Raw genomic sequence first — 23,331 nt, forward strand, 5'->3', positions numbered from 1 at the left:
ATTAAATAAAAGCAACACCTTTGTGTATGCCATACAAAAACCTATATCCATCCCCATACCACCCACCCTTCGAAATCCACATCCACACAAAGGAATTATCTCCCATACATACATCCACACATAAATATGTTTCATTTAAAGTTTTTTTGTGTATATTTTAAAGCAACAAGACCCACGTGAAATTCCATCACTTAATCTGATCAATTTCACAAGAAGAAACTCAACAACGCAAAAGGTCATCGTGAAGAAGAAAGGCGAAAAACTTTCATATCCTTGAAAGAGAGAGAGAGAGAGAGAGAGGGAGAGCCTCATCATCGTCAAATGCAGCAGCGATTGTTTCGCTAACCTTGACACAAAATGAATATTTTCGATAGCGTTGCACAAACATTTGTTTCTCCTTTTTAAATGTCACTAACATTTGCAACATCCACCAACATTGAGTTGAAGGTCATAGCGCGTCACTTGGCTGGCAAATAATTTAATGTAACAATAAATTGTTGGCAAAGTAGTTTTGTAAGTTTTAAACAATACGAAATTTTGAAAGATTATTTCAAAATTTTCAAGGAATAACATCAATAAATATCTACTAGCATGAATTTGCATATGGCCTAAGAAAAAAAAAAATTGCAGCAAATTCGGAAAAATATGTATGCCAAATTTGTCGAAAATAATTTTTTTTATTTATAAACCAAAATTGATACTATTTTTTTCATGCTACATATTAAGTTTAGACATTTCTTTTGTTCAGAGACTCATACTCAATTTTGATCTGGAATAGTTCTCTCTTTGGTACTTTCCCAAAAAATCAAGTTTTTTATGGGAGATATTGACTCAGACTGAAAACATATAAAATCAACAGACAAAAACGTAGACATTTCCAGCGCACAATGGCCACCAACATCTCCGGATACCAATCCGTTGGACTATTGTGTCTAGAGTATTTTGGAAAGCAAGGTTGGCAACAAATACCAAAGTGTCGATCACTTCAAGCAAGCGCTTGGCCGGGAATGGGCCAAAATAACGCAGGGCAACATTCGGGCAGCGTGTGTCGGTTTTATTGGCCGTTAGAAGGTCATAATTCGTGCCAAAGGTGACAGAGTCGAACAAATCTAAACTTATTCTAAAATTTGATGCGGTTTCCGACATTTTATGCTTTCATTCAATAAATTAAAAAAAACATTTTTAAGTCCTTTTTGTATCCTTAACCATTTATAAAGGGACCCCAACTAATTATAGCGAGCGAGTCTGTATAGATATGACTTCCAACATAGTCTCTCAAAAAAAAAAAAATTGTCTTCAGACGTAAATCGCACAATTGACAGGTCCCGAACGAGAAATAAAGTTTTCACCGAAATTTCCACGAAAAATTGCATATCATCTCACGGTAGCTCTCACCATTCACAGTTTTAATGTTAAGATTCGCAGCATATTTCAGGAAGTATGGTCCAATGAACACATCAACCTATGACTTTTTACGGATTGGTAGCTTTGCCAATGCTTTCGGCTGACCTTCACTCCAAAATTGACAATTCCGCTTAATTACGTACGCATCGTGGCTGAACAATTTTTTTTAATAAAAAAGTCGATCTTCGACAATTTTTCCAACGGCCCATTCATCAAAAATTCTGCGTTGTAGCTCATTCGTGCAATTCTTGACCCTAGGTCTCTTTGGACCAAATCCGTTTCAGGACATTTGGAGTCGATCTAGCAATGTTTGTCAGTCTGTCTGGCTGGCTGATGCGAACGATAACTCTCAAAGGATCCAAACTTGGTACATCATAATATTATTGTCAAACTTAAATCGAATTCGGAGATGGGCAAAATCGTCCAACTTCTTCCGGTAAAAAAAAATTTCAAAAAAAAAATGCTGCACAGAAAAATAAAGGATAATCCGATTTTGCTCCAACTTTGCAAATCCTAATATTTGGCTCAGTTCTCGGTCAGGTGCGAAAATGGACAATATCGGTCCACTCCATCAAGCAGTCCAGTCTTGGCCTATCTCGAGATTTCTATCAACACAAGATCTCCTCTCACAAAGGGTCAAAGTTTTGAATAACCAAAACGAGTATAAAATCCGAAATAACCACCCAATTCTCTTCATTTTTCACACATCCCATAATTTCTACTAACACAAAATCTGCTGTGAAGATGGAATATATCGGTCCACTCACTCAGGTACCTACCCCCATAAAACTCATCAAACAAGAAATAAGCATCTGATTATCTTCAGATTTCACACATTTTAATACCTTTACTAACAAAAGATCTGTTGTGAAGATGGGATATATCGGTCCACTCCTTCTGGTACCTCCTACGCATTTTGATTTCCATGAAGCTCACAAAACGCGAAATTAATATCCGATATTAATTAATATATCAGACTTGCCACATCTTAATATTTTAATCAGCACAAGAACTGCTACAAAGATTTTAGAGATCGGACTATTTCTTCTGGCACTTCCCCCACATAGGGTTCAAGATTTTGAAGAATAAAATGATCAAAAAAAGCGAAATAATCCTCCAATTCTCTTCAAATTTTACACATGCAAACATTTTTACTAACACAAGATCTGTTGTGAAGGTGATGTAAAGGGTGATTTTTTTGAGGTTAGGATTTTCATGCATTAGTATTTGACAGATCACGTGGGATTTCAGACATGGTGTCAAAGAGAAAGATGCTCAGTATGCTTTGACATTTCATCATGAATAGACTTACTAACGAGCAACGCTTGGAAATCATTGAATTTTATTACCAAAATCAGTGTTCGGTTCGAAATGTGTTTCGCGCTTTACGTCCGATTTATGGTCTACATAATCGACCAAGTGAGCAAACAATTAATGCGATTGTCACCAAGTTTCGCACTCAGTTTACTTTATTGGACATTAAACCAACCACACGAATGCGTACAGTGCGTACAGAAGAGAATATTGCGTCTGTTTCTGAGAGTGTTGCTGAAGACCGTGAAATGTCGATTCGTCGCCGTTCGCAGCAATTGGGTTTGTGTTATTCGACCACATGGAAGATTTTACGCAAATATCTTGGTGTAAAACCGTATAAAATACAGCTCGTGCAAGAACTGAAGCCGAACGATCTGCAACAACGTCGAATTTTCAGTGAATGGGCCCTAGAAAAGTTGGCATAAAATCCGCTTTTTTATCGACAAATTTTGTTCAGCGATGAGGCTCATTTCTGGTTGAATGGCTACGTAAATAAGCAAAATTGCCGCATTTGGAGTGAAGAGCAACCAGAAGCCGTTCAAGAACTGCCCATGCATCCCGAAAAATGCACTGTTTGGTGTGGTTTGTACGCTGGTGGAATCATTGGACCGTATTTTTTCAAAGATGCTGTTGGACGCAACGTTACGGTGAATGGCGATCGCTATCGTTCGATGCTAACAAACTTTTTGTTGCCAAAAATGGAAGAACTGAACTTGGTTGACATGTGGTTTCAACAAGATGGCGCTACATGCCACACAGCTCGCGATTCTATGCCCATTTTGAGGGAAAACTTCGGAGAACAATTCATCTCAAGAAATGGACCGGTAAGTTGGCCACCAAGATCATGCGATTTGACGCCTTTAGACTATTTTTTGTGGGGCTACGTCAAGTCTAAAGTCTACAGAAATAAGCCAACAACTATTTCAGCTTTGGAAGACAACATTTCCGAAGAAAAATTGGACTTTCCGAATGGACCACCTAAGACGCAGCCGCGGTCAACATTTAAATGAAATTATCTTCAAAAAGTAAATGTCATGGACCAATCTAACGTTTCAAATAAAGAACCGATGAGATTTTGCAAATTTTATGCGTTTTTTTTTTAAAAAAAGTTATCAAGCTCTTAACAAATCACTCTCTATAACTACGAACCCCTTCTGGTACCTCACCCACAAAGGGTCACAATTCCCAATACTTATATCTGTCATAACTTGCGAAACAATTCGACGATTTTTTACAACTTGCAATGCTTAAATATTTCTCTTAACCAAAAATCTGATATGAATATGTCTAAATTGATGATTTCGGATAAAATTTCATATAAATATTTGATTTCCTTCAAATTTTACACATACAAATATTTTTGTCTGTATTAATTGAGGTATGAAAATGGAATACTTCGGTCCGCTATATCTGATACCTCACATTAAAATTTTGCACATAACTTATATAAAGTATAGGAAGTAGTCGATATTGTCTAAATCTGGCACGTTGTAATATTTATGTCAATCGTAGGTAAGATTCGAAAATATGATCAAAAATTTTACGATTCTTGGGTAGTTGGTGTTATAAGAAAAATTCTTAAAAAATTGATGGGACTCACATTTTTATACCCTACACCACAAGGTGGTCAGGATATTATGTCTTTGTGCATTTGTTTGTAACAGGCAAAAGGAAACGAGATAGACCAATAGTTCCTGATGATCTGCCTAGAATCACATTTTGAGTCGATTTATGCATGTCCGTCCGTCCGTCTGTCCATGTATGATGAAATTTTGCACAAATCATTTGTTTGGCCCAAGGACGAACCCTATTGAAATTGGAGATAATCGGTAAAAATTTAAATAAAGCTTCCATATATATCTTCTTCCGATTTACTTTTCATTGTGCACCAAACGTGAAATATCAGCCCGAATAGTATGGAATTTTGCATATACAACCAAATTAGGCCTGAAAATAAGTATGCCAAATTTGATCGAAATCGGTTCAGATATAGCTATAGCTCCCATATATATTGTTCATCCGATTTGTTATTTTTGTCCTCCACAGCTGTAATATGCACTCTGTAACAACAATATTTGGGGAAATATATCAAATGCAGCTCAGAAATACATTTTCTAAATTTTATCGAGATCGGTTCAGATTTGGATATAGCTCCCATAACTTCGTCCGATTTAACTTTTATTGTGGCACTTACGACCGAATTGAGTCTAGAAGCTAGTATGTCAAATTTGGTGAAGATCGGTTCAGATATAGCTATAGGACCCACATATACTGTTCATCCGATTTGTTATATTTGTTAACCTCAGCCGTAATATGCACTCCGTAACAACGATATTCAGGGAAATATATCAAATACAGCTCAGAAATATATTTGCCAAATTTTATCGAGATTGATTCCGTTTTGGATATACCTCCCATATATATGTTTATCCGAAAAAAACTTCTAAAGGGTAAAAATACTTAAAAAATAATGTCGACTCTGAAACCGTTTTATTCGGTGAGAAAATTTCTTTAAAAATTCACTCTTATGGCACTGTTTTTTTTTTTCAAAGAACTCTAAATTATGCACAGCATTTCAGATAAATCCAAATTTTCAATGAAATTACCTTGAAATGTTAAAGTATATACAACACTTCAGCTTTCAATGATTTGGAAATTTCGCAGAATCAATGATTTGAGAATGCTAATTCACTTTCCGTTAACGCGATATATTTTTAAATATTTATTTTATTAACAAAATATTAAATTAACTTTATTTTTCCTTAGATATTTTTTCGTTATTCTTTCTTTAAACGGTTGATGTTAAATTGCACGCCTAAAAGTATGCTTTAAATTTAAACAACTCAATTATTCCATATGTCACAAAGGAAACGAAACTCATTTATTGCACATACGCACACATGTACACACACACACACTCACTCACGCACAACAAGGAACCCAAATATTGGAAATAGCTGGGACCAGCAGCTATTTTTATTACCGAACGCTTTTAAATCCAGGTGAAGTTGCACATTTAAAAAAGGAATTCTGGGGAAAAATTTAATGAAAACAATTAAATACACAACCCGGCAACACCATTACACCATTTGCTTTTGTTTTTTTTTAATTCCTTATTTTTAAATTTCCCAAATTAAATTTTATCTATTTTTTTAATTAATCTCTTTTTCACAGAAAAAAATCGATGCCTTTTTATGTCTATGCAAATCCAAAATGTCTGAGGAGAATATTCATGAACACAAGAGAAGGAGAAAAAACAACGGTGGAAAACAAACAATCGAATGGCAGGGCCGAATGCGACAACCAGGAAATAAATCGACGGAGTTAACAGCAATGCGACGCGCCGTTAGACAACATTTTGTATGGATTGCTGAGGCTCAACTGTGTGTATGTATATGTGTTTAAGCTGAGGATATGTTTGGTGAAAGTTCTCGCGCGCTTCTCTTTGTGTGAAAGGATTCGGATGTATGTGTGTGTGTGTAAGAATGTGTCTGTGTTGGTATAATGCAAACACTAGTGATGAGCAAAAATCAAATGACCTTGAACTATTTTATTAACGCACACAAAGGCAGCAACCAGCAAAGCACACACACACACACACACTCACACACAATACCCACGCCAACAACCAATAACCTTCCTTCCTTGCATGGAACAACAACACTCAGGCGTCTAGCAATCATCACCAATATTGCACAAATACAACAACAAAAACAATGCAACAAACATTGGCTGAATAGGCAGCGGCAGTGGCAGGCAGGCAGACAGTCAACCAAAGGTTTTGGCTGACTGGTCCTTACGTTGTTACTGCACACCCAACACCAAAAAGGGCTCTGCGGACATTACCGCACAATGACGATGGTGGCAGGGTTGCCAAACTGCTAAAGACAACAGGGCAATAAAATGAAAGAGTAGGGAGGAAGTCCTTCATAAACAAGTTGAAAGGAGTCTTTCATAGACGAGTTCGAGGGAGTCTGTTTTAGACGAGTTCGAGGGAATCCTTTTTAGACGAGTTCGAGGGAGTCATTTTTAGACTAGTTCGAGGGAGTCTTTTTTTAGACGAGTTCGAGTGAGTCTTTTTTTAGACGAGTTCGAGGGAGTCTTTTTTAGACGAGTTCGAGGGAGTCTTTTTTTAGACGAGTTTGAGGGAGTCTTTATAGACGATTTCGAGGGAGTCTTTATAGACGAGCAGGAGGGAGTCTTTATAGACGAGCAGGAGGGAGCCTTTATAGACGAGCAGGAGGGAGTCTTTATAGACGAGCAGGAGGGAGTCTTTATAGACGAGCAGGAGGGGGTCTTTATAGACGAGCAGGAGGGAGTCTTTATAGACGAGCAGGAGGGAGTCTTTATAGACGAGCAGGAGGGAGTCTTTATAGACGAGCAGGAGGGAGTCTTTATAGACGAGCAGGAGGGAGTCTTTATAGACGAGCAGGAGGGAGTCTTTATAGACGAGCAGGAGGGAGTCTTTATAGACGAGCTTGGGAGGTCGTCTCTTTAGACGAGCTTGGGAGGTCGTCCTCTCTATAGACGAGCTTGGGAGGTCGTCCTCTCTATAGACGAGCTTGGGAGGTCGTCCTCTCTATAGACGAGCTTGGGAGGTCGTCCTCTCTATAGACGAGCTTGGGAGGTCGTCCTCTCTATAGACGAGCTTGGGAGGTCGTCCTCTCTATAGACGAGCTTGGGAGGTCGTCCTCTCTATAGACGAGCTTGGGAGGTCGTCCTCTCTATAGACGAGCTTGGGAGGTCGTCCTCTCTATAGACGAGCTTGGGAGGTCGTCCTCTCTATAGACGAGCTTGGGAGGTCGTCCTCTCTATAGACGAGCTTGGGAGGTCGTCCTCTCTATAAACGAGCTTGGGAGGTCGTCCTCTCTATAGACGAGCTTGGGAGGTCATCTCTTTAGACGAGCTTGGGAGGTCGTCTCTTTAGACGAGCTTGGGAGGTCGTCTCTTTAGACGAGCTTGGGAGGTCGTCTCTTTAGACGAACTTGGGAGGTCGTCTCTTTAGACGAGCTTGGGAGGTCGTCTCTATAGACGAGCTTGGATGTCGTCTCTATAGACGAGCTTGGAGGTCGTCTCTATAGACGAGCTTGGATGTCGTCTCTATAGAGGAGCTTGAGAGGTCGTCTCTATAGACGGCTTGGTCGTCGTCTTCGACCAATTTCCAATGGGACTTTCTCAGATAAATGGCAACACCGGAATGGTGTTGAGCTCAGGGTTTTTGTTGTTGTTCTTTGCTGAGAGTATTTTGAAGTGATTGCAAATGTGTTCGTTTGTAATGGTATTTGCTAGGGATGTATGGTGAAGTGCAATAGATGGGTGGGTGGGTGGTTGTAATACTATCGTGTGTGTGTGTGTGTGTGTGTGTTTGTATGTATGTGTCTGTGTGTGATTTCGAGTTACTTCAATTTCGAACTTTTGTGAGTAAGTGTCCATACACGAATGATGATTGGGTGTAAAGTAATTTAAAGTGTTATTGTCAGGTTATTGGATTTCTGTTCGTAGGTCTTAAACCCAGCTGGCCATATTGTGTGTGGAGGAAAATGGACAACTGGAAGGAGATTTTATTTTTCAAAGTTTTAGGGTCTCTTTGGGGGACTATCGGGACTATAAAAGTGGATTTTTTAGGAATAATTTTTTTAAGGAAACTCAGGCTCAGAATATTTTTCAGGGGTATAAGTGAGGAAAGAAATTTTAGGATATTGTCAGGACTATAAGTGTAAATATTTCTCAAGAGCTCGAAGACTATACAGGAAATACATTTTAGGATATTGTCAGGATTATAAGCGTGAATATTTCTCAAGTACTCGGAGACAATAAAATGAGGATATTTCTTTACAGGAAAGAAATTTTAAGATATTGTTGGGACCATAAACGTGGAAATTTCTCGAGGACTCAGAGATTATGAAATTAGGATTTTTACATAATTTTAAGGACCAACCGATCATAAAATTTGGATTTTTTGAAAATATTTTTTAATGAACACCAAAACCATAAAAGGCGGATATCTGGGAGTTATTTTGTCCATAAATCTTGGATTCGATAGAATATTTTTATAGAACCCATAGACCTTAAAACCCCGAACTGTTTTAATACCTTTTCCAGGTCCTAAATATTTACAATTTTGAAAAGTTAACATGTTTTGTGATACCTACAATGAATCTATGCCTAGATTCCAAAAACAAAAACCTCAAATACCCATCTTACCCTTTCCTAACACCATCAAAACAACCTCCCCCAAAAATAAAATATATCTGTGATTGTGTCTCTCTCCCCCTTTCCCTCATGGGAATTGTAACAGCTATGTCAATGTGGATATTTCTAATTATATCTCCTGTACCTAAATACAGGCCTACACACATACATACAGATATTTGTGTTTCTATTTACGTTATTATCAATGGTTCTATGTTCTATGTTGAGTATCATCAACTCCTGAAATCAGTTCGTCAACAACACTGACGACACTGGAATAATTGAAGCAAAACAAGCGTGTAAAATGAATTTGAAACCCTTAATTATGAAGCGATGACTAAAAGGAGAAGAAGACGAAGTTCGTGACATAAATTGCCCATCAACCGAAAATGAAATCAGGAATCAGAAAAAACAGCAGCCTGATAAGATTACACCCAAATGTCAGGCGAAGAAACACGTGACCTGCTGATATTATTTTACGTAATTCCAATTTTCAATACAGTCGTGATTGGAAATGAAAATTATATTAAGATAGGCTCGAGGGGGGTAAAGGATGAAATGTAGATAGGACGGTTATCCATTGAAAATGACTTTTATGAAATTAAGAGCGAAGTTTGACAAAATAGAGGACATACTCGTATAATTTTAGAGAGGAAATTTGTACTTTGGAGGACTTTCAGTGCAATAATTATGGACGTTACTCTTAAAGGACTTTACTTTCAAAAGTACATAATTATTGTTCTGAAAGTCGTCCAAAGTCCAAATTTCCTCTCTAAAATTATACGAATATGTACTCTGTTTACATTTGTCATTTTCAATCTCGACTGGATCGAAAATTGGAATTGCGTAAAATAATATAAGCAGGTCAGCCTACCTCTTTGAAAGACGACTTTTAGAGCTACTTTCGTGGATTTTTTGAGAATATATTTCTTCAAGGACTTTCAGAGTCTTTTTTCAGTGATTTTTACATAATAATTTTTGGAGGATTTTCCAATCTGAACTTATGAATTTTTGAAGAATATATTTAAGGATTTTCAGAATTAGACTCGTAGGGGTTTAAAGAATATATTTAGGGAGATTTTCAGGATTTGTTAAAATTTACAGAGCTAAAAATGTGCAGATTTTTAAACAAGATTTTGGAAAGATTTTTGAAAAATATTTTTTTTAAGAACTTTCGGAACTCTACTCGTGGATTTTTATTTAATTTTTTTAGAGGAATAAAATTTGTTGGCCTTTTTTAAGGATTTGCAAAAATTTACAGAGCTAAAAATGTGCAGATTTTTAAACAGGATTTTAGAAGGATTTTTGAAAAATATTTTTTTAAGAACTTTCGGAACTCTACTCGTGGGTTTTTATTTAATTTTTTAGAGGAATAATATTTGTTGGCCTTTTTTAAGGTCTTTCAGAGCTTTTCTGGTGAAATTTTAAAGAATATTTTTTAAAGGGACAACTAAAAAAAATTCGAAGATTTTAAATTATATTTTTCGAAGGACTCTGTAAAGTGACCGTTTCATACGACGCTCTTTCAAGTCACATTTTAAAAATATACTTTCAAGTCTAATGCAGTCAACGACGGTGCCATTTAATAATAATTCTCATTCACTTCGTGTGACTATTACCCGAATATATATTTTGCATTTATCCACCGTGAATGTCAATCAATGGCCGACAAATACCAAGACATATGGCTCGCCCGCAGGCTCGTTACTAGTTAGCCCCGTTTCGATCCTGCCCTAGCAAGCTCCTAGTTTTAGCGAGCTCTTTACGCTTACCACGCTCCCAGCTTTTTAGCAACCTCCCACTGCGTACAAAGCTCCAGGCACTTAGCAAGCTCTAAGCTCTTAGCAATCTCCCAGCGCTTAGCATGCTCACAGTTTCTAGTAAGTTCACAGCGTTTAGCATGCTCCCAGCTCCAAGCGAGCTCTTCGGCCTTAGAACGCTCCCAGCTTCTTAACAGGCTCCCAGCGTTATCACACTCCCACCTGTTAGCAAGCTGCTAACCATAATTCGATCCAGCTCTTAACAATCACCCAGCTATTTCGGCGCATAGCACGCTCTCAGCTCCTAGTGAGCCCTCAGCGCTTAGCACGCTCCCAGCTCACAGCCAGCTCAAACTCACAGGCAGTCCAAAGATCTTAGCCAGTTCCCAGTAACCGATCTTCCAGCAACCCCCACAGCAATTTCGAATAATACAAAGTATAGTCACACACCCAACGACTTCCGACCCAACAGACATCCGATTTCCCCAATCAGATAGCCTCCTGATTACCCCGAAACGACCACAATCCACGTAGCGCAGAGCCGAGCCACATGTACGACAAATGCCGAGCTGACAGCCTGTCAATATAAATTGGTAAACACTTAGTTAGCCTTCAGCACTTAGCACGCTGCGAGCGGACTCACAGCCAGCCCAATGCTTTTGGAGCCCACAGCCCACTAACCGATCTCTTACCCCACAGCAAACTCAAATTACACAAAGCATAGTAACACACCCATCAACTGCCGGCACAACAGCCATCCGATTTCCCCGACCCGATGGCCTCCTGATTACCCCGAAAGAGCCACAATCCAAGTAGCGCAGAACCGAGCCACATATACGACAAGTGCCGAGCCGACAGCCTGTCAATGTTATTTGTAATCACGCTACAATTCGCAATTATGATCCGATCTGGGAAATTATCGCAAAATATTTAGATGTTAAAATGGACCTAAACCACAAGTTCCCTGATTTTGCAGTTGCTCTGCAGGTCACAATTAAAGGCCAATCGACATGGAATTTCGTATAAGGTTAGAATTTAGGCCAGGGCGGAAGCTTAGAATTTTGGATGGAAGATTGAATGGACCACAATTTTTGTGTGAAAAAAATTGATTACCGCTCAGAACGACAAATAGCATAAATATAGAGCCAAAGCCACAGGCCAAAAACCAAAAGCAACATTTTTAAGGTGTTATGGTGTTGTAGGGTAACACATGGTCGGCGCCGTATAGCTATAGCCGTTGAATACTTCTTATACCCTCAGTCTACAGAGGGTATATATCACTTGATACGGCCAAAACGTGCCTCATCGAAATAACGGTATTGGGCCCTAGGTCTCTTTAAGCCAAATCCGTTGCAGGACATTTTAAATCGATCTAGCGATGTCCTTCCGCGATGTCTGTCTGGCTGGCTGGTGCGTACGATGACTGTCAAAGGGAGTATTCGATTTGATCCAAACTTGGAACATCGTAATATTATCAAACTTAGATCCTTCTAATACATCCCCCACAAAAGGTCGGAATTTCAAAAAAAAAAGAAAAATATTTAACAACGCAGAAACATTGCAAATTCTAATATTTGCATCAGTGGTAGGTCAGATGCGAAAATGGACAATATCAGTCCACTCCATCATCTCAGGTTTCTGGTTGAGAGCAGTATTTAGATATAGCAAATTGTATAGAAGAGCCGACGTGTTTCGCAAATTATGACTTATACGGGTATTAAAAATTGTGACCCTTTGTGGGTAAGGTACCAGATGGGGTTGGCTTTCATCTTCACGAGAGATTCTGCATCATCAAAAACATTTGGGTTAATAAAAATATAAAAATATTTATTTCGGATTTCTTTAACCGTTTTGGTTATTTAAAACAATGAACCTTTGTGGGGGAGGTACCAGAAGGAATGGTCCGATCTCTACCATCTTCATAACAGATCTTGTGTTGATAAAAATTTTGATATTTGTCAAGACTGAATGGAATCAGATGTTCATTTCGCGTTTTATGAGCTTCACGGTTATTCAAAATTATGACCCCCTGTGGGAGAGGCATCAGATCGAGTCGACCGATATATCCCAACTTTACACCAGAACTTGGGTTAAAAAATATTGTGTTTTATGAGATATGAAGAGGGCCGAATGCTTATTTTGGATTTTAAATAGTTTTGGTTATTCAAATTTTAGACCCTTTGTGGGGAAGGTACTTCATGGAGTGGATGAATATTGTCCATTTTTGCACCTGACCTAGCACTGATGCAAATATTACGATTTGCAAAGTTAAAGGAAAATCGGATGCAGAAAAAAAAAAAAAAAAAATATATATATATATATATATATATATATATATATATATATATATATATATATATTTTATATATATATATATTTATATATATATATATTTTTTCGGAATAGCTTTGGTTGATTATTCATGGCTGTCTTTTGATTTCTTTATTTTTATTTTCCAAAACATAAGCCATCGTCTCACGCGCAGAGTTCACACACACACACAGAGAGAGATCCAACCAACATATCGCTATTACTCCGGTGACTCCTTGCTGTGAATGACACGGAAAGGTTCAAGCAGGGGGTAGGGTAGCAAAGCTATCATCTGTGGTTCCTCAACGTCGGAAGTGTGAGTTACAAAAGAGAGCACCAGGAGATGCCGCAAAAAAAGACTATGGGTTGCACACCACAGCTGATTTTTGTATATGGGTGGTGGGCGAAGAGAAGGAGTATCGGGAGAGGAGGGGAAGGGGGAAGGAAGCTGGTGTTCCACCAAAATGCGTAGTAAATTTTAAAATAAACCAATAATTTATGAAAAAAGTTAGAAAAAAATGTGACAGGATTCTTGGTCCGAATATGTGGCTTAATGTCTGAAGTTAGACCTTGGTGGAGCTGTATTCGGAATCAATGGGGAATATATTGGTACCTAAACCATTCGAATTTTTCTCGAGAAATTCCATGCCATAACATCCTTAGATTAAACGATAATATTATAGTCTATTACTCTACGAAAGGACCTACTACTCCCTTTAATATTATCCTTGAAATTCGATCTAAAAATAAAATTTCAAATAAAACTAAAATCCAATCCCATCGTCATAAAAATTTAAACATATGTCTTCCAAACACACAAAGAAATTAAAACGCATATTCACAGACACACACATACATTCACACATTTCCATATCCAATGTTTGCCGAAAAACACCTCCTACTAAGCCAACGGGGCATAATTGTAATGTCAACATTCACAAACAAAAAAAAATACGAATAATAACAACAACAACAAAATATGTAAACAAAAGGGATTACAGAAACACCACTACCTATCCACCACTATCGGGGGCTGATCCCCCGGCCCGTCCACCCAACCATCTACCTCAGCATCCCTCCACCAACCCAGCTAACCTCAGGATATTATTTAGTATTCACTCTCATATTTACAAGAATTTCTGATGAGATGTTCTCTTCTCTTCTTCTCTTTTGCTCGAGTTGTTGGGAGAGGCCAGAGATGGAATGTTTGAAATGTTAGATACACGAAATAACTGACTAACTGAGAATTAACGCCCAGACGGAACGGCTGAAGCTAGAATCTTGAAATTTTACACAAGGATCAGTCTTGCTCTGATAAGGCCGGGTTTTTAGATACTCGTACTAAAAGGGTACGAAAAATGCTAAAATGTACTAAAAATGTAATAGCTTGTATTGAACAAACGAAATGAACTAGAATTTCGGAAATTTGGAATGTGAGTCACGGATGGAGTGCAGGATAGATGTACCAAAGGGTTATTGGAAATTCGGACTTTAAGGTTACGAAAAGTCCTAAAATGGTACTAAACTCCTTAAATGGTACCATTTCGTAAAATTTAAATAACTTGTACTGGACAGATGAATTGAGCTGGAATTCTGAAATTTAGAATAAGAATCACAGATGGAATGCAGGATATATGTACCAAAGGGGTTTCTGGAAATTTGGACTTTATGGTTACGAAAAGTTCTAAAATGGTTCTAAACTTCTAAAACGGTTCCATTTCATAAAAATTGAATACTTTGGACAAACGGAATGAGTTGGAATTCTGAAATTTGGAATGAGAGTCACCGTTAGAGTGCTGGATAGAAGTACCAAAGGGTTTTTGGAAATTGGAACTTTAAGGATACGAAGAGTTTTAAAATGGTGCTAAACTCCTCAAATGGTACCATTTCATAAAAATTTAATACTCTGGACAAACGGAATGAGTTTGAATACTGAAATTTGGAATGATAGTCACCGATGGAGTGCAGGATAGGTGAACCAAAGGGTTTTTGGAAATGTGGACTTTAAGGTTACGAAAAGTCCTAAAATGGTACTTAACTTCTAAAATGGTACCATTTCGTAAAATTTGAATAATTTGTACAGGACAAATGAATTGAGCTAGAATTCTGAAATTTAGAATGAGAGTCACCCATAGAGTGCAGGATAGGTGTGCCAAAGGTTTTTTCGAAATGTGGACTTTAAGGTTACAAAAAGTCCTAACATGGCGCTAAACTCCTCAAATGGTACCATTTAGTAAAAATTGAATACTTTGGACAAACGGAATGAGTTGGAATTCTGAAAATTGAAAAGAGAGTCAGTGATGGGTTTTTGGAAATTCGAATTTTAAGGTTACGAAAAGTTCTAAAATGGTACTAAACTCCTTAAGTGGTACCATTTCGTAAAATTTGAATAATTTGTACAGGACAAATGAATTGAGCTAGAATTCTGAAATTTAGAATGAGAGTCGCCCATAGACTGCAGGATAGGTGTGCCAAAGGTTTTTCGAAATGTGGACTTTAAGGTTACGAAAAGTTCTAAAATGGTACTAAACTCCTTAAATGGTACCATTTCGTAAAATTTCAATAATTTGTATTGAACAAATGAATTGAGCTAGAATTCTGAAATTGGGAATGAGAGTCACCGATGGAGTACAGGGTAGATGTACCAAAGGGTTTTTGGAAATTCGAACTTTTAGGTTACGAAAAGTCCTAAAATGGTACTAAACTTTTAAAAATGGTACCATTTCATAAAAGTTCAATACTTTGTATTGGACAAACGGAATGAGTTGGAATTCTGAAATTTAGAATAAAAGTTACGGGTGGAGTGTAGGATAGATGTACCAAAGGGGTTTTGGAAATGTGGACTTTATGGTTACGAAAAGTTAAAAAATGGTACTAAACTATTTAAATGGTACCATTTCATAAAAATTCAATACTTTGTATTGGACAAACGGAATGTGTTGGAATTCTGAAATTTAGAGCGCAGGATGGATGTGCCAAAGGGTTTTTTTGGAAATTTGGACTTCAAAGTTACGAAAAGTTCTAAAATGGTACCAAACTTCTAAAAATGGTACCATTTGATGTTATTAGAACGGAGAGAGCTACATACTTAAAATTTGATATAAGAATCAAGGTTGGAAGAAAGTTTTTGATATATAAAGGTGGTTTTGGAAATGTGTACTAAATGTGCAAACTGTACTAAATGGTACGGAAATTGGAACACTTTGGCTTAGGGTGAACGGAAGTAGGTACAATTTTGTATTGAGGTCCCTGTTGGTGGTAGGTTTGTAATAAAAATGTGGTTTTGGAAATGTGTACTACAATGTTACGAAACGTACTAAATAGTGCTTTATTTGGTACAATTTGGTATTCTATGAACAGATAGTGCTTGAAATCTCTAGAAATTGGTATTGGTGTCGCCCATGATATTGGTGTCGCCTGGTTATAAGGAAGTGGTTTCTGATATGCGTGCTACAATTGTACGAAAAGTACTGAACGGTACTAAATTTGATATTGGGCGAAGGGATAGGGCTGAAATCCCGAAATTTGATTTTGAGCTGTGCAATACTCAAATTTAATATCGAGGTCATTTTTGGTATCTGAAATAGAGATATGGAAGTGGTTCTGGAAATGTACTATAAGTGTACGAAAAGTACTGAATGGTACTTTAGGTGGCACTGGATGAAGGAATAGAGCTATAAATCTGAAATTTTATATTTAGATTATTTATGGTAACTGTGTTTGAAATTTGGCAGTGATTTGAAAACTCATCCAATGTTTGTACGGAATGTACCATATGGTACTAAATTTGGAGCACTTTGGTTTCGGGTGAACGGATGAAACTGGAATTTTGAAATTTGGTGTTGGGGTCTCGGTTGGTGGTAGGTTTGTGATAAAGACGTGGTTTTGAAAATGGTACTACAAGTGCACGAAAAGTACTAAATAGTACTATATTTGTTACAACTTGGTATTGGATGAACAGATAGTACTTGAAATCTGAAATTTGGGGTTAGGGTGTAACCTGGACAATTGGAGATGGTTTCAGAAATGTGTACTATAATTGTACAAAAAGTCCTAAATGGTACTAAATTTGGTATTGGATGAAGGGATATGACTGGAAGCCTCTAATTTGATATTCAGGCCTCTGTTGATATCTGGATATGAGATATGGAAGTGGTTTTGAAGTGTATAAGTGCACGAAAAGTACTGAATGGTACTACATTTGGTATTGGGTGAAGGGATAGAGCTAAAATTCTGAACTTTAATTTTTAGATAACTGATGGTATGTGATGATGATATCAGTGTTTGAGATTTGGCGGTGGTTCGGAAATGTGTCCAACATATGTACAAAAAGTACTAAATTTGGTAATGGGTGAAGGGATGTCTTTTTTGGAAATGTGTACAATAAGCGCACGAAAAGTACTAAATGGTACTGTATGTGGTACAATCTGGTATTGGGTTGACAGATAGTGCTTGAAATCTGAAGTTTTGTATTAGGATCACCGCTCATGTTTATCCTGGACATATGGAGGTGTTTTCGGAAGTGTGTTCTATAATTGTACAAAAAGTACTGAATGGTACCAAATTTTGGTATTAGGTGAAGGGATAGGTATAAAATTCTGAATTTTGATTTCTGGATTACTGATGGTATCTGTGTTTTAGATTTGGCAGTGGTTCGGAAATGTGTCCTATATATGTAAGAAAAGTACTAAATAGTACTAAATTTGGTATTGGGTGAACGGAATATGGCTAGAATCCCGAAATTTGATTTTGAGGTCTCTGTTTGTATCTGGAATTGAGATATGGAGGTGGTCTTGGAAATGTGAGCTACACGTGCACGAATAGTACTGTTAATTGTAAATAGTACTATATTTGGTACAATTTGGTATTGGGTGAACCGATAGTGCTTGAAATCTCTAAAATTTTGTATTTGGGTCGCTGCTCATGTGTAGCCTGGACATATAGAGGTGTTTTCGGAAGTGTGTGAACTATAATTGTACGGAAAGTACTGTATGGTACTAAATTTGGTATTGGATGAGGGGATAGGGCGTGAATCCTCAAATTTGCAATTGAGGTCTCTGTTGATATCTGCGATTGGATTAGCTAAGATTTAGACTTTTGACGTTTTCTAGGATATTGAATTGCAAATGAGTACTAAAATTATACGAAAAGTACTAAAGGTTACTAAATTTGGTATTGAGTGAATGTATATAGAGCTGGTATCCCGAATTTTGGTATTAAGCTATTTGTAGGTATCTGGTGTCGAGTTATGGAGTCGGTTTTGCAAATGTGTACTATAATTGTGGCAAAAGTACTAAAAAGTACTTAGTTTGGTATTGTGCGAAGGGGCAGAGTTGGAATCCCGAAATTTGATACTGAAGTCTCTGTTGGTATCTGGAATTGAGCTTTGGAGGTGGGTGCGAAAATGAGTCCTAGATTTGTACAAAAATTACCTAATGGTACCAAATTTGGTACAAATTTGGAATTTTTAGAAATGTTTTTTTTTTTAATTCATTTTTTGAAGGATACATAGATAATTAAAAACAGGATTTTTAGGAATAATTTTTGAAGGGCTCACAGATAATTAAACACAGGATTTTAGGGAAATTTTTCAAGGATCTTCTGGGTCCATAAAACGTGGATTTTTTAAAGTTCCTATCAAGTATCCACAGACAGTTAAAAATTCATTTTTTCAAGATTTTTTTATTTATTTTTTTTTTTTTTTAATATTTTTTCAAGGCTAACATATTCCCATCCCTGAGAGAAAACACCAACATGTGAGTAGTGTGCTTATGGGGATGTTGGGAATTCACCACGATTTATCACGGCAAATTCTATTGGGGATGTTGATTTGGGTAAATTCACCACGGTGAATTTTAATGGGGATGTTGTCTTGGGAATTGTACCACGGCAAATTCTATTGGGGATGTTGATTAGGGTAAATTCTCCACGGTGAAATATATTGGGGATGTTGTCTTTTGAAATGTACCACGGTGAAATATATTGGGGATGTTGTCTTTTGAAATGTACCACGGTGAATTATATTGGGGATGTTGTCGTTTGAATTGTACCACGGCAAATTATATTGGGGATGTTGTCTTTTGAATTGTACCACGTCAAATTTTATTGGGGCTGTTGGCGTTGGCGTTGCTAGTTTTAATATGAACTACTAGATGGCGCTAAGTTTAGCGCAGACACAATCCAAAACTGTGTATGGGATGGTGAAATTTCAAGTTTTAATATTCACCACTAGCAGAGACACCCTCCGAAAAAAAAAAAAATGTATTATGATCATATCGAGTGGGGCTAAAGAGATTCACCATGTGAGAAGTGAATATAGCAGAAACACATCTGAAAGAGGTAAGTATCGAAGAAAATCATTTTATCTAGATGGCTCTCAGAATGCTTTTATATAGTCAACATGCTGATTACTGCAGTCAAATGTGCTTATTAATTTATTTGAAAACATATATTTCAAGAAATCGACTTCAATAAATGTGATATATTATAGAAGAGTTTCAATTGACAAATATGCTGCAATTATTGATATTTCAGGGGTTTTAATTTCAGCATAGATGAAAGTATAAATGAAAATATAGACAAAGAAATGACATCGAAAAATTCCGGAATAATCAAGTGAAATTCTTGAAAAAAGATAACGAAGTCGAGTGGGTTGAACACGAAAATCAGCATGTTGGCTATGCAAAACATGATGAGATAAAAAGACAAAACTAACTTTTCGTTGTACTTGTTTTAATTTGTCTATAATTTTAGCGACTCAAAAATGTTCAGTTATTCCCATCGAAACGATATAGGCGACATCTAACGGTGAGTTCCATCCATACTATCCATAAATTATGTTGTAGCATAGACACACTCCAAAACTATTGAAATATGATCATATCGAATGGGGCTAGAGAGATCCACCATATGAGAAGTGAATATAGCAGAGACAAATTTGGTTAGTATCATAGTCAACAAGAAGATGTGTGTTCTATTATTTTGTCCAGATGGCTCTCCAGTCATTTCCCTCGAAACGATATAGGCGACATCTAACCACCAATTAATGTTGTAGCATATACACACTAAAAAAATGCTGCTGTAGCCAATCAAAGCAAATTCTTCTTGTGTGGACATACATTATATCGATCGCTTTTTGATAGTTTTGTCGATGAAGAATTTGTTTACATTATGTAGCAATTTGAGAGAATTGAAACTGAAAGAGTTTCATGACAAACCCTGCATCAATTCGGTATTGAAGATTGAAGGGATTTGAAGAAGGAAACACCATTGTTTACATTAACTAACAATTGGATTTCTGTGAAATGGATATGAGAATTTGGGGGGAAGCGTTGTTGCAGAGTTTCATGACAAATTCTGCTTCAATCACAGAATTTCTATTTGTTTACAAAATGTAGTCAATAATGTATTGATTGGATTGGAAGAAATTTCAGTACTCAACAAGTCACAGATTAATAAGCATCGTTTCTTAATATTTTTAAAAAAGTTTTTATAATGTCTCAAAAAATTTGTTGGTCATGCAGCCTTTATTACAAGGAAAAAAGTGAATTTGTGAAACATATGAAAAAGCATTGTATGTTTTGTGATGTTTTATGTGAAAGTGTAAACGATTTAGAATTGCACTTAGAGAACCATCATGGAGATGAGCATGTAATGAAACAAAATCGTGATCAACAACAAGAAAAACTAAAGCAGCAGCATAAAAATAAATCAGCTGTGAAGGTGGAAAAGTTTTGTGGTGATTGTGATAAAATTGTGAATAATATACGATCACACGTTCGTAGCGAAGAACATCGATCCACCGTGAGAAAAAATCTGGATTCTGACATAAAAATTGTTAAAAGTGCATTTAACAAAAATATACTCAGCTATGAGATACAAAACAATAAAGACATTTTGTACCCGATCGATTTTCTTAATGCTTCAAAAGAATTAATAATTAAAACCTTGAAAAATGAGTTAAACGGTAAAACGCTCATAAAATTTAATATGGAACTCCAAGGACTGTATGTGAAACCAAACAATGAAAAAGATGGACCTTCAACTTCCAAAGAGTTAACTATTGAAAATATATTTAATCATATTTCAAAAACAACGCTATTAACCCTGGGAGATGATTTGGAAGAGGTCGTTTTCAACCACTGTGTGGAAATTATAGCTAAATCAGAAGAGTTCCAAGAAAGAGGCTCTAATTGGGCCCTGGAGAAACTTTTAAAACTTGACATAAATGTGTTGAGAGCCAACTTAACACGTGGCTCACATTATATTCCAACTCCGAAATCATTAAGCAACAAGAAGGGTGCGTGCCTTAACATCAAAAACTATGATGACTTTTGTTTTAAGTGGTGTATGGTTGTTGCATTGGGGGAAACTGCATATGGAGATCCGAGTATAACCTCTTCATATAACGTAGACATACACCAAGATGTCATTATTCTGCAGTCTGGAATATCGCTAAATTTCGAACAATTAAATTTCCCATTGGGTCTTAAATATATAAAAAAATTTGAAATGAACAACCCAGAGATTAGCGTAAATGTTTTCGGTTATGAAAACAAGTCGGTCGTTGGTCCATATTACTTAACAAAGGAGACGAAAAGCAATCACATTAATTTAATATTGCTGCACAACGAAGAAAATTTCCATTACATTTTGGTTATGGATATGTCTTGGTAATTATAAACAAAACTTATCAATCAAAACCATATCATAATAATCATGTATTTGTTCTTTTTTTTTTCAGTCTTATGCGGTCTCAATTCACAAGTCATAAGGAGAAAGGTTACTTTTGTTTTGGATGCCTGCAATGTTTCCACGATGAAAATAAATGTATGACTCACAAAAAGCAGTGTGGAAAAGTAGTCTGTGCCCTGCCGAACAAAAAAGAAGCCGTACTAAAGTTCGTCAATCACAAGAAAAAGGATAAGGTGCCTTTCGTTATTTATGCTGACTCCGAAAGTGTACTGGAAGACGTGCAGGAAGATGAGAACAATGGGGAGAGTAAAAAAACGGAAAAGGTAAAGAAGCATATTCCATGTGCTTTTAGTTATTTTATTAAATGTAGTTTTAATGAAAATTTAAATAAGTTATTTATATATAGTGGTCCCGACGCAGCAAATGTTTTTCTGAAAGAACTAATTCAGGATTGTAAATTTTTGTATGATAGTTACCTAACCAAAACGAAACCTATGAATACTCTAACCCCCGAAGAAGAGACAGCCTTTCTTAGGGATATCAATTGTCGTATATGTGGCGACATTTTAGGTAACGATAGGGTGAAAGATCATTGTCACTTAACGGGGCAATATCGAGGTGCGGTACATAACCATTGCAATCTGCAATATCATCTACCTAAATTTATTCCAATATATTTCCACAATTTTTCTTCGTACGACTGTCACCTCTTCTTTAAAGAGTTAGTTGAATTTGGAGGTGAAATAAGAGTCATACCTCAAAACAAAGAAAAATATATTTCAATGTCTTATTTCATTAATATGGATAACGAGTCAACCGACTCTAGTTCTTTAAAAAGTACAGTTGTTGTAGGAGAAGAAGAAGATTCGAGTGAGGAAGATGATGAGGAATTCCAGCAAGAAGAGGAAAGTGAGGGCAAAAAAGAGAAGAAAAAGAAAATGAATAGATTAGAGCATCGTTTCTTAGATAGTTTTCGATTTATGCCTACTAGTTTGGATAAATTAGCAAGGAATTTATCTCGAGATTCTTTTGTTGCTGTCAGATCTCATTTTCCTGATGATGAAGCATTCGAACTTATGACTAGGAAAGGAGTATTTCCCTACGAATATATTTCATCATTTGAAAAATTGAAGGAGAAACAACTTCCCCCTATAGACCAATTTTATAATAAGTTGACAGATACTGAATGCTCGTCAGACGATTATAGGCATGCAACAAATGTTTGGTCACATTTTCGATGTCAAACTATGCAAGACTACATGGATTTGTATTTAAAAGCTGATGTCTTGCTTTTAGCAGACGTATTTGAAAATTTCAGGAGCTTATGTATGCGAATTCACGAACTGGACCCTTGTCAATATCTCACAGCACCATCTCTATCTTGGGATGCAATGCTACTATGTACTAAAGTCGAACTTGAGCTACTCAGAGATATAGACATGTACAATTTCTGCAAAAATGGTATTCGGGGAGGGCTTACCCAGTGCTCAAACAGACACTCGGTAGCAAATAATGAAGATGCTCCCAATTATAATAGTGCCAAACCAGAGGTAAATATCTATTATTTGGATGTAAATAATTTATATGGTACAGTTATGACTGAGTGTCTCCCTGAAAAAGATTTTAGATGGGTGGAGGGTTATGAAATGGAGAAATT

General features: G+C 36.7%; 1 protein-coding gene across 2 annotated transcripts in view; it reads right to left on the reverse strand.

Annotated features, from left to right (window-relative positions):
* LOC101891914 (protein winged eye) overlaps positions 1–23,331 on the reverse strand; it is a 150,864-nt gene that overhangs the window by 16,108 nt on the left and 111,425 nt on the right. The gene's annotated exons all lie outside the window — the stretch shown is intronic.

This window comes from Musca domestica, unplaced genomic scaffold (genome assembly GCF_030504385.1).
Source record: "Musca domestica strain aabys unplaced genomic scaffold, Musca_domestica.polishedcontigs.V.1.1 39, whole genome shotgun sequence".
Classification (NCBI taxonomy): Eukaryota; Metazoa; Arthropoda; class Insecta; order Diptera; family Muscidae; genus Musca; species Musca domestica.